The sequence below is a fragment of the Heptranchias perlo genome, chromosome 13 (assembly GCF_035084215.1).
Source record: "Heptranchias perlo isolate sHepPer1 chromosome 13, sHepPer1.hap1, whole genome shotgun sequence".
NCBI classification, from domain to species: domain Eukaryota; kingdom Metazoa; phylum Chordata; class Chondrichthyes; order Hexanchiformes; family Hexanchidae; genus Heptranchias; species Heptranchias perlo.
The window spans coordinates 33,723,161-33,734,369 of NC_090337.1; positions in this window are offsets into that span (position 1 = coordinate 33,723,161).

Consider the following 11,209-nt stretch of genomic DNA (forward strand, 5'->3'; position numbering starts at 1 on the left):
TTTTACTCCTCACTCCCTTTGCTCCGCTGTTGGCAGCCACATGTTAAGGCTCTGTGGTTCTGCCCTCTGGAATGCTCTACTCAGTTCCTTCCACCACCATCTCACTCCCAGCTTCAGAAACCTCCTCAAACCCTTCTTTTGACTGTATCTTAGTTTCTCATCCTAGTATCTCCATTCACCTCATGCTCAGTGTCCATCATATCCTTTTCCTTCTTATGGCACAACATTCTAGATGTCTTCCTGCATGTGAAGAATGCTATATAGTGCAAGTTTCTGTCTCCCAAGATGTCCCAAAGTGCTTCACATAAAATAAATTACTTTGAAGTACATTCACTGACATTATGTTGATGAACACAGTAGTCATTTTGAACACAGCCAGGTTCCACAACAGCAATAAGGTAAATGTGCAGTTATGTTATTTTGGTGGTGTTGGCTGAGGAAAGAATGTTGATCAGTAACCAAGAGAACTCCATGCTCGTCTTCAAATAGGTAAACAGGACCTAGGTTTCAAGTGAAGGATAACATTGCTGATAATGCAGCACTCCCTCAGTACTGCACTAAAGTGTCAGCCTAGTTTATGTGCTCAATCCTGGAGTGGGGCTGAAAATCTAGAGGCAAGCTACCAACTGAGCCAAACTAACACATTGGGAATCATTTCTTTACTCAAAGAGCAAATAAATGTTAAGAACAATTTGCTGGAGGCCATTAGAGGCAAAATATTAGTGGGATTCCAAATGGGTTTGTTCGTTACAATGGAAGAGCTAGTGTACAAGGGGCCTGAGCTTCACTGGGTGAATGGCTTTTCTTATACTTTTCTTTTCCCTACCTTTGCAACCTCTTCTAGTCTTATCTCTTCTCCCAAATCTTTTGTTTTTCAAATTTAGGCCTTTCACCAAACCTTCCCTCCATTCCTGCTACAATTGGTGAAAGAGCCTTCAGCCACCTTGGCCCCACTCTATGCAATGCCTTCCCTAAACCGTTTCACTTTTCCACTTCTCTTTCTGACCAAGCTTTCAATCACCTCTCCTAACTTTGCCTCCACAGTTTGGCATTCATTCCCTTATCTGCTTTATTTTTTCTCCCCCTTCTGTAAAGCGGCTCAATACTTTTCTGCAATGACACTTTATAAATGCAAGTTATTATTATTGTATTTTTATGCAAAGGTATGCCAGTGGTCCTTCAACCTTTGCCCTTTTACAATTAACAGAGAAAATCAAAATTAATTGTAATATGAATGCTGGGAGGTTTCAAATCTGCAGTTCCAGAAATTTTTGTCATGATATGAGAAAATGAGCGAGAGCTAAACTAAGTGCAAGTGATTCAATGTAAAATCACAATAGCACTGCCTGTGGTTATGACGTTTACGTAACCCTATGCTATTTGAGTCTTTATCCCAGACAGTTTCCTCTGTTATACTGTGTTATGTTGTACTATTCCTCCAATCTGGAATGAGAAATTCCATTTGTCAACTAGCTGGGAGAAAAGAAGTAAAATTGGTATATTTATCCCTCCCTCTCCAACCCTTTAGGGTTTCATGTTGCTTCTGATCCTCTATAGCCTATTACAGCTCTTCCCTATCCCACTGACCTAGCTCCTGGTTGGTACCAAAAGGTTTCCTCTTTTTAAAGTTCAAATAACTGTTTTTAGCGAGGGGAAAAAATATTTTGATTGAGTTCAAAAACATTTTACTCATCAATCTGTAAGGCGACTCTTACAATATTTTCCAGCACTGCCTCAGACACACTGTTTAGTTTATGCGCAATTTAAAGTTCATACTATTCTGCAGGCAACTCTGCAGTTCTAAACTTTTAACATCTGAAAGCATTAGTATGGAAATATGAAAGGACATTGAGTACTTCCATAGGAACACAGCTCTGGCAAGCATTTCAGAGAAATGGTAAATGCTTCACAAATATGTTTTCCAGGATAATAAAACAGTGATTTACAGCAGGTTAATTTTCATTAGTTATTTATTTTATGTTAGTTATTTTACACAGGATCTCAAATTCAAATTTTTGAAAGAGTTCAATTGCCAAAAGGGGAATTCCTTTTGCAGTCCTGCCTTTTCTCTTCCATAATTAGTAATGCCTTTTGATCTGTACAAACAAATGTAGTGTGGTAATGCAGCCTAAGGAAATCACATCTGTGGTTTCTATGAATTGGTATAGCCTCTATAAACAAAGTCAGTTGGGAGGAATATTTAAAATGTTAGCTGCTTTTCACAATTTCTTATTTAATAGTGGTCACCATTGGCTAATGATATGAACAAATATAGCCATCAAACTCTAATTCCCCTCCGTCCACTAACTTTATTCGTTAATGTTACTTCAGTCAAATCTCTATATTTCTGTTTAAAAAGTCAGTTGTCATTTTCCTACAAACATTTCACTGTTGAAGTATAATAGTATTGAATGTGCAATGGGAAGCCATGAAATATGACTGACCAGGTAACTATTGAATGACAAATGAAAAATAAAAGTAATTTGGTAGTTGACCTATTTTTGTCAGTTATATATTAATATTTAGTTTTACTTTAAAACAACAAAAACAACTTAAAAGAAAAAGAACAAATTAATTTGCAGTGGCGAACAGAGTGAGAATCAATAATTTCCAGAGCTTTAGCCATCTTAAAAATCATGAGATATCACCTGAGAGGAAGGGACTGCTGTCTTCATTGGATCTGCTTGTCATTGATAAATCTGGTACAGAAACTCCCAGCACTAGAAACACAGTTTTAAAAAAAAATTCAATATGTGATTTAAAAAAAAATCTGCTACATGTATTTCTCTTTCCTAAGACAACCTGAAGTTCCATAGGGGTTGGTGGAGCATTAAAAACTTCCATTTATATAGTGCCTTAATACAAGGTGCTTCATGAAATAGTAATAAATGAGGAAATGGACACTGAGCTATGAATGAAGAGATTAGGAGCACCTAAAGTTGGTTCAAAGGATGAGTTTAGAGAGGATTTAAAAGGTGAAGGGAGAGATAGAGAGATGGAAAGGTCTAAGGGAGGAGTTCCAGAGAGATGCACCGAGCTAGATGAAGACTCTGTCACTAATAGTGGAATGGGGCCAGGGTGGGGGCGGGGCAGTATGCACACAAATCCAGTGTTGGTAATCAAATCAGGAAAAAAATATTTCTACTAGCTGGTGAGTCAGTAACTGGATGACATGAATTTATGATCTTCACCAAAAGAACAAAGGGAGAGGTTAGGACAATTTTTTTATTCAGATGGTTGTTAGAGAAAGGGTAGCAGAACAGAACTAAGGGGACTGCTCTTTCAGAGAGCCCTTACAAATAGCCTCCTTTTGTGGTGTAATATTTTATGATTCTGTAATCCTAGGAGGAGACTAAAAATAGATCTTCATGGAACTCCTGAGGTGATAGTGCGAGGGAGGGAAGTGAAGCCACTACCAGAGATATGCTGGCTGTATTTGGATAGGTGGGAATGGAATGCTACAAGGGCAGTCCCATGGAGCTGGGCAATAAAGAAAAGATCTGGTAAATGCGTCAAAGGCTATGGTAAGGTCAAAGAGGACAAGTAGAGATAATGCTCCATGGCCACAGTCACAAAGGATATCATTCATGACTTTAGCTAAGGCTGTTATATCACTATGGGAAGGAAAAATATCAATTTGGATGGTTTCAACAGGGAGATTTAAGAGACATGGGCATGAAGCTAGGAGACGATGGCACATTTGAGGACCTTAGAGGGGAAAAGGTTAGAGATGGTTAGATAGGGTGGATGGGTCAAGGGTGGGCTTTTGAGGAGGGGTTGATGATGGCAGTTTTGAAAGGGAGATATGATGAGGAATGAGATCCATTGATTATGTCAACTAGAATGGGAGGGGTGGCATTTGAGTGATCAGGAGTTGAGTGCGGAGGGAATCGAAAGATCAAGAAGTGAAAAAAAGGAGTCTGGGATTGTTCTTGCCCTCCAGGATGATTCATGTTAGTCCTTGCTGTGGTTGAGTCAAATCTGGTGGAGAATTATTAGATCAGTAGTGCGCCAATTAGGTGCAAGTTTGCATCCTTCTAACTTGAGGGAATGAAGATAGGGACTGGTCCAAGGAGATAGATAGGGTGGGAGTCAGTGATTGATATGCTGGGAACAAGGGTGTTGAGAGGTGTGGGAGGAGTTTAGCAGATCAAGAAATCATTAATGGGGAAATACGATTATTTTAAACTTCTATCATTGTGACTGGGGTTTTCATTCCTAGCTCAACCCACACCATGGTTTGTTGGGTTTTCCAGATGGCCAGTTGAGCTGCCACTGATCCTGGTGAAGTTTCCAGGGTCAGTGATATTTAAACTTTTGCTGTGGGCTTCCAGTAGTATACCCATCTACATTTGTGACCTCACCACAAGCGAACATGAGAAACGTCCACTGCTGCAGGAAACATATACCTGCTGCAAGTTAAAGGGACAGGCAGACTGGAAGATTGTCAAAAATTCCCCAGGCTCCAACGAATTGGCAAAACTTACCAATGTAAAGAGTCTTACAACACCAGGTTATAGTCCAACAATTTTATTTGAAAATCACAAGCTTTCGGAGATTATCTCCTTCGTCAGGCTCACCTGACGAAGGAGATAATCTCCGAAAGCTTGTGATTTTCAAAAAAAATTGTTGGACTATAACCTGGTGTTGTAAGACTCTTTACATTTGTCAACCCCAGTCCATCACCGGCATCTCCACATCAAAACTTACCAAGTTAGGTCTGCCAACCCATTGGGCTCGAATTTGCCAGGCCTGCGGGATTCCGGCGGGTTGGGTTTCGGGAGCGTGGTCAACACGCTCGGTGAAATTAGTGGGTTGCCCGCGCGATCGTAGGAGGCAACACACTAATAGGAATCAATTACCTGCTCCTCCGGGGTCCGCGGCGCTGGTCTGCGCGTCGGGCGGGCTGCGCATGCGCAGTACGATCTGTCAGCTGGAGGCTCTCTAGTTAAAGGGGCAGTCCTCCACTGACAGATGCTGCAACCAATGGAACAAATTGCAGCATGGAGCAGCCCAGGGGGAAGGCTGCTCCCAGTTTAATGATGCCTCACCCCAGGTATCATCAGATGGGGTGAGGAGGAGGGGGAGGACACAGATCTTCCCCCCGGCGGGCGGGAGGAAGCGGCCTGCCTCTGCCACCAAGAAGGCCTGGCTCGAGGTGGCAGAGGGGGTCACCTGGGCCACTAACATATCGCCCACCTGCATACAGTGCAGGAGGCGCTGCAATGACTGCAGTAGGTCAGCCACAGTGAGAACACAAAGTCTTTCCCCTACACTCCGTCTGCCACAACATTGCCCCCACCCCACATCTCCTTCGGCACCGCCAACACTACTCTGTCACATCACCCTTCATACCCACTCAAACCCCATCCTCATCTTACCTCCACCTACTCACCTCGCCAGTACTCATCCTGCCACTAACACGCAACCCAATCCTCATACAATCTCATTGCTCCATCCCATACTCACCCTCTCGTGCATCTCCCTCACGGCCAGCCTCACTCAACCTGCCACCACCTGTGCTGCAGCCACAGGGCATGCATCACATATGTGCAGTAGGCAGCGTAAGGCAAACGTGTCGTGAGCATGAAGGGGGTGCACAAGGGTGTCTGAGGGTTTGTCATGGGTGTTACCTATATTGAATTTCAGAGCAACAAACAGCACACATTATATTGACACCACCACTGCCATGTCTCCGCGAATCCTGTCCGTTGTGTCCAATAATGCCCGCTCCTGGGTATCACCCATCGTGTTACTGCAGAGTAGGTGCAGGTGTATGTGCAGGGCTCGTCCGCGCAGACGACTGAGAGACATCGGCGGTGTAGACGGCTGCACCCTGGAAGGATGCGGAGGAGAAGTTGTGGAGGGCAGTGGTGACTTTGACAGCGACAGGTAAGCAGTTGGTGCTGGGGCCAGCCAGGAGCAGCTCGGCATGAAAGAGCCTGCAGATCTCCACGACTACATGTCGAGCGAATCTGCGCCTCCCTGTGCACTGCTGCTCGGAGAGGTCCGGGGAGCTGCGCCTCGGTCTGTGGACCATGTGGCGAGGGTAGTGCCCTCTGCGATGCGTCTCTCCCTGCGGTAGCCCTCCCTCCTGCTGTGCAGGTGGGCATGCAACAACACCGTGTTGGGGGGCTCCACGTCTCTGCGGCAGACGGCGTGGACTGCGAGGCTGCTGGGGCTGGTCATGTTGTTCGTCCTCCGAGGGTGTCCACGTACCACCCATCTGGCAGGTGTTGGTCTGAGGGGTTGTGCAGGGTAGGTGGGTGGTTCCTCGGACTGGGGCTGCGGTTTCGTGTCGGTCTGTCCTCTGGCTTGGCGGGGGGTGGTGGAGGGCAGGGGTTGCCCTATGTGACGCGGTGGCCTCCTGCGTGGGTGAGGGCTCTCCCCCGTGGAGTGCACCTTGGCACCTGCCACAGGCTGCTGGCTGCAACACGCCTGGTTGGAGAGAGACTGTTTCCCCCAGTGTGTGAAACTCACTGCCTTGAACCTAAAATCCCACACTTCCTCTTTTGACAGCTGCTTCAGCTCATTAAATGACCTCAACAAGCAAGGTAAGTACACTCAAGTGGAACCCCGCTGGCTTTAATTGCCTGCGGGATTCCCACCAGCGGGGCTTGCGCGCGCAGCCCCGCACGTCAGCGCGGTACCCGGAAGTGGCCGGGATTTCGGCGCGATCCGGTCACGTGACCGGATATCGGGATTTTCGGGGCCCCCCCGCTGGAAACCCACAGGAAACCCGACGCGAAAATCGAGCCCATTATGTCTACGTCCATTTGTCATCTCATCTTGCCCTGTAAATCTTTCCTGCCAATTCACCATCCTTAGCAACACTGTTAAAATGCTGCCATAAGTAGCATCCAGTGTTGCCAAGGCAGTAATGATGGAAAATGTGACAGATGACATTACTCCACTATTACCAGATGATTAGAATACACCTGTCTATATTTCAGTGAGCACTACCGGTGGCTGGCGGAAGTGGGACTACAAGATACATGGAGTCCTCTCACTCAACTACCACAGCTAAAGCAACATAAACACCATGGAAACCCTGCCTGAGGAAATTGGGAAACTTTAATGGCATATTCTTTGAAATAATTCTTTAATAGTCTTGAGACAAGATTCTGTAAAAAACAATAATTTAGTAATTTCATTATTAAAAATTAAGTTTGACACTGTAGTCCCAGTTTAGCCTTATTATGTAACATGAATCACATTTTAGCTATTCAAAATGGTTAGAAATGGCCAACTGACTAACAAATGCTATGTCTGCAGGCTCAGCCAGACTGCTGCTCTTTAGTTGAACAGGTTTACTCTGAAGTGTAAGAGACACTTCTCACTTGACAGTCTTATTTTCACCCTCTTCACCCTCCCTATCCAAACATGAATTCCTGAGTTTACAGAAAGGTCATGACTGCTTCTTAAAGTAACAGCTAACATTGTAAAGACCTGAAAAGATGATAAATTTATTTATATTATGAATTAAACACAAAAAGCCTATCATCCTCTGTTTATAGATTTCAGGTTGATCAGCACAATGTATATTATGTTATCTGGAACTTGCAATGTATGAACTCTCACAAGGCTAACAATCTTACCAAAAGACAAAAAAACTGCAGATGCTGGAAATATGAAACATAAAAACAAAAATGTTGGAAACACTCAGCAGGTCAGTCAGCATCTGTGGAGATTTTACCAGACAGAGAGTTGATCAATCAAAACGCAAAACCTAACGTAATTCAAACAAAATTATCCCCTTTGGAACATGAGAAACAATGACAAGCTGCATCACAGAGATCAGATAGCTAATACTAAAAACTGTACAATCAAATTTCTTTTAAAAATGTTATTACTGAATTAGTTTGAAAGATAACTGGGTTAATAAGTTTTGGGAAATGAACACCAAGCACATTTGGGTTTTTAAATGAAATAGCACATCTACCTTTTTTTCCCAGTGTTTTTTCACCAATTTTCTTCCCTTAGTTAATGGTTGTCCCCCAGCTCTGCATCCCAGTGGCCTTCTTATGTGTGGTCTTTGATACGGAATGGTAGCAAACTATTCAACCACAGGGGTGAATCACAGCCAAGATCTGTCCTCATCAGACATTCATGTACATGAATTTCCAGGAAGGGTCATAGAATCATAGAATTATAGAATGGTTACAGCACAGAAGGAGGCCATTTGGCCCATTGAACCTTTGCCAGCTCTTTGTAAGTGCAATCCAGTTAGTCCTATTTCCCTGCTCTTTCCCCATAGCCCTGCAAATATTTTCCTTCAAGTATTTATCTAATTCCTTTTTGAAAGCCACAATTGTTCAGCTTCCACCATCCATTCAGGCAGCGCATTCCAGATCATAACTACTTGCTACATAAAAAAGTTTTTCTTCATGTCGCCTTTGGTTCTTTTGCCAATCACCTTAAATCTGTATCCTCTGGTTCTCAACCCTTCCGCCAACGGGAACAGTTTCTCTTTATTTACTTTATCTAAACCCTTCATGATTTTGAACATTTCTATCAAATCTCCTCTTAACCTTCTCTGCTCTAAGGAAAACAACCCCAGCTTTTCCAGTCTATCCACGTAACTGAAGTCCCTCATCCCTGGAACCATTCTAGTAAATCTTTTCTGCACCCTCTCTAAGGTGGGTGCAGGTCACTTGGTAATGATCAAGAGTGGCAACCTTTGCTGATATTCCCGCCCCACTGAGGCAAATTGATACCACCATCCAAGCTGCAATCAGCTAAACTAGCACAATCTAGGTATTAAGCCTGGACCTTCCTGGTCTTAGCTACTCACTGTTTCAACCAGCTGAACTAACAGGAAGCATCAAGATGGCTTTCCTTGAAAGAGGCTAAATAAATTGCAATTTGGTACAATAAAATATTACCCAAAGGAAAACTCTGGCTCTGATAGCATATTGTTCATACACAAACATAACTTCTAACAAAGGCATAAAACACCAAAGGCTAAAACATAACTTCCTCCACCTAGTAAAACTAAATATAATATAATGGCTATGCATTTAGTGTTAGAGTTTGCTCTGAAGAAAGCAAACTTTGCACATGTGATGAACAACTAGATCTTGTAACCTAGTTATTGATTCAATAAACTCAGTAGGCCTCTGTCACTTGATTAAAATCTAGCAAGTTTAATCTCACACAAAATTAACTTTATTCATTCAGAAAACCCATTTAATGTAGTTGGTGCTTTATATATCTGACATTGATGTATTGAGCTAAGGTACTGTGTCAATAACTGTTTTGCCTGTAAAAACAAATAGCATCTAATGCTTTTGTTCCAAGTAAAAATGTTTCAAAATGTACCTTTGTTATGCATTACTGAGTTTTGGTATCTCTATTTTAATGAGGATATTCCATTTAAACGTTGAAACAAACAGACGGCTGGATCTCATGGCAACATTCATAATAAATATTTAATTTTATATCCATTAGAACAAACTGTAACGCAGTGTGTGCCAGGCTATATTTTCCAATAAATCTGTTCAAAGTTCAGAAGTTAAGACGTACAGTACTTGGGCTGTTCACACATAAATGGTTAAACAGTGAAATGATGGGAAAGAGTTACATTCCACATTAACTTTTTAGACACAGGAACTGTTGTAACAATTTTACAGAAGATGGCCAGCTCCAAATGTAAATCATGTCAACTGGCTTAAATTTACTATTATTTTTAATGCATTATTTTTGAACTACAAAACACTATGTTTAAACATTTACATCATTAAATAGAAATTAGCAGCTATAGAATATAAGATGATTTCATTCCAGGATAATTTCAGGCCAATTTCCCACATTGAAAGAAAGAACACAGTGGATTCTAGAACTCAAAGCAACAACTATAATTTCATCAGCTAGATCAATTGGTGGGACCTATTAAAAAAGCAATGCTCTGCCTTGAAGAAAACCCTATCATTTATTCGTAACTATTCCAGACACAAGCATGCTCCTTGTGGACTTATTACGGTATCATGATGTGGTTGCTGGGGGAGCCAAAAACCATTCAGCCAGGTGGAGCAGGCTACATGGAAATGGTAAACCATGGTTATAGAGATGATATGAACAACAAACATAGATGTGGTCAAAACATAAAAGTTCTATAACAACATATGTTACCGCTGAGCACCAGCAAATACTGAAAAACAAAGTGCCTGCAGTGTGTTATCTACACTTACTTTACGATTGTCAAGTTATCAATTATATTTCCAACAGTTTTCCAAAGTGAATTTCCAGCTCAGTAACAACATGTGTGTATAAGGGAAAGGATTGCATCAGAATATGGCTTGGTAGGAATATCAGAACTGTTAGCTGACATCTGTGGTATAACTTGTTTTATAGGATTACATTCATCTGGCTAATGACAGAACAGAGAACATGGAAGGTTTGTTTAAACAGATGGGTCTTCTCTCACTAATGTGAAGTCCACAGATTAATTAAGTTCCAGCAGTCTCAGTCTCAGAAGGTATGGAGCACAGGAGACTCAAACAAGCTCCAATATTGCTGTTTACAGCTTCTATTTTTGTCATAAATGTTATGTGTAACAGGTTTTTGATCACAATGGGGTAATTTTCTGTCTTCACCACCCACCAGTCATAAAACCCGTTTGATTTTCATTCCATTAATTTCGATGATAAAAAAATTGTTCAGGTTCTATAACAGGAGGTCGAGCCACTCAGCTGGACAAAAAATTACCCCAGTGTATTTTCACTCCCAATTTTACAATCCAAAAATTATTGTGATGTTTCTGTCATCTCTTTGAAGGTATTTATTCATAAACCCATTACACCTCTTTTTCTGCTTGCAATCTCCATTAAAAACATGATTTTGCACAAATAAGAGTATTTTAAAGGTTCTAGTCGAGAGAGTACATTATGATAGGATCGCTCAAGGAAATAACAGGTAGAAATTGGACATCGTTGCACCTATTTTACAGGCCCAATTTCGGGGAGCAAAGTCCTGCGGTCCCAAGGACGCCTGAAAAATGTCCGACTCGAAATTGACCCACTTCCTAAGAAGGATGTTAACAAAATTAGAGGACAAGTCTGTTCTCAAGTACCTCCTAATATGGGACATTGACAGCCATCTGGTGCAAGTCAACTACCCATATTTTAAAAGGGGGGAGGGGAGAAAATAAATACTGTGAGAAAGGAAGCAAAACATTTAACACATTTCGGGGTCATAATTTTTTGAAATA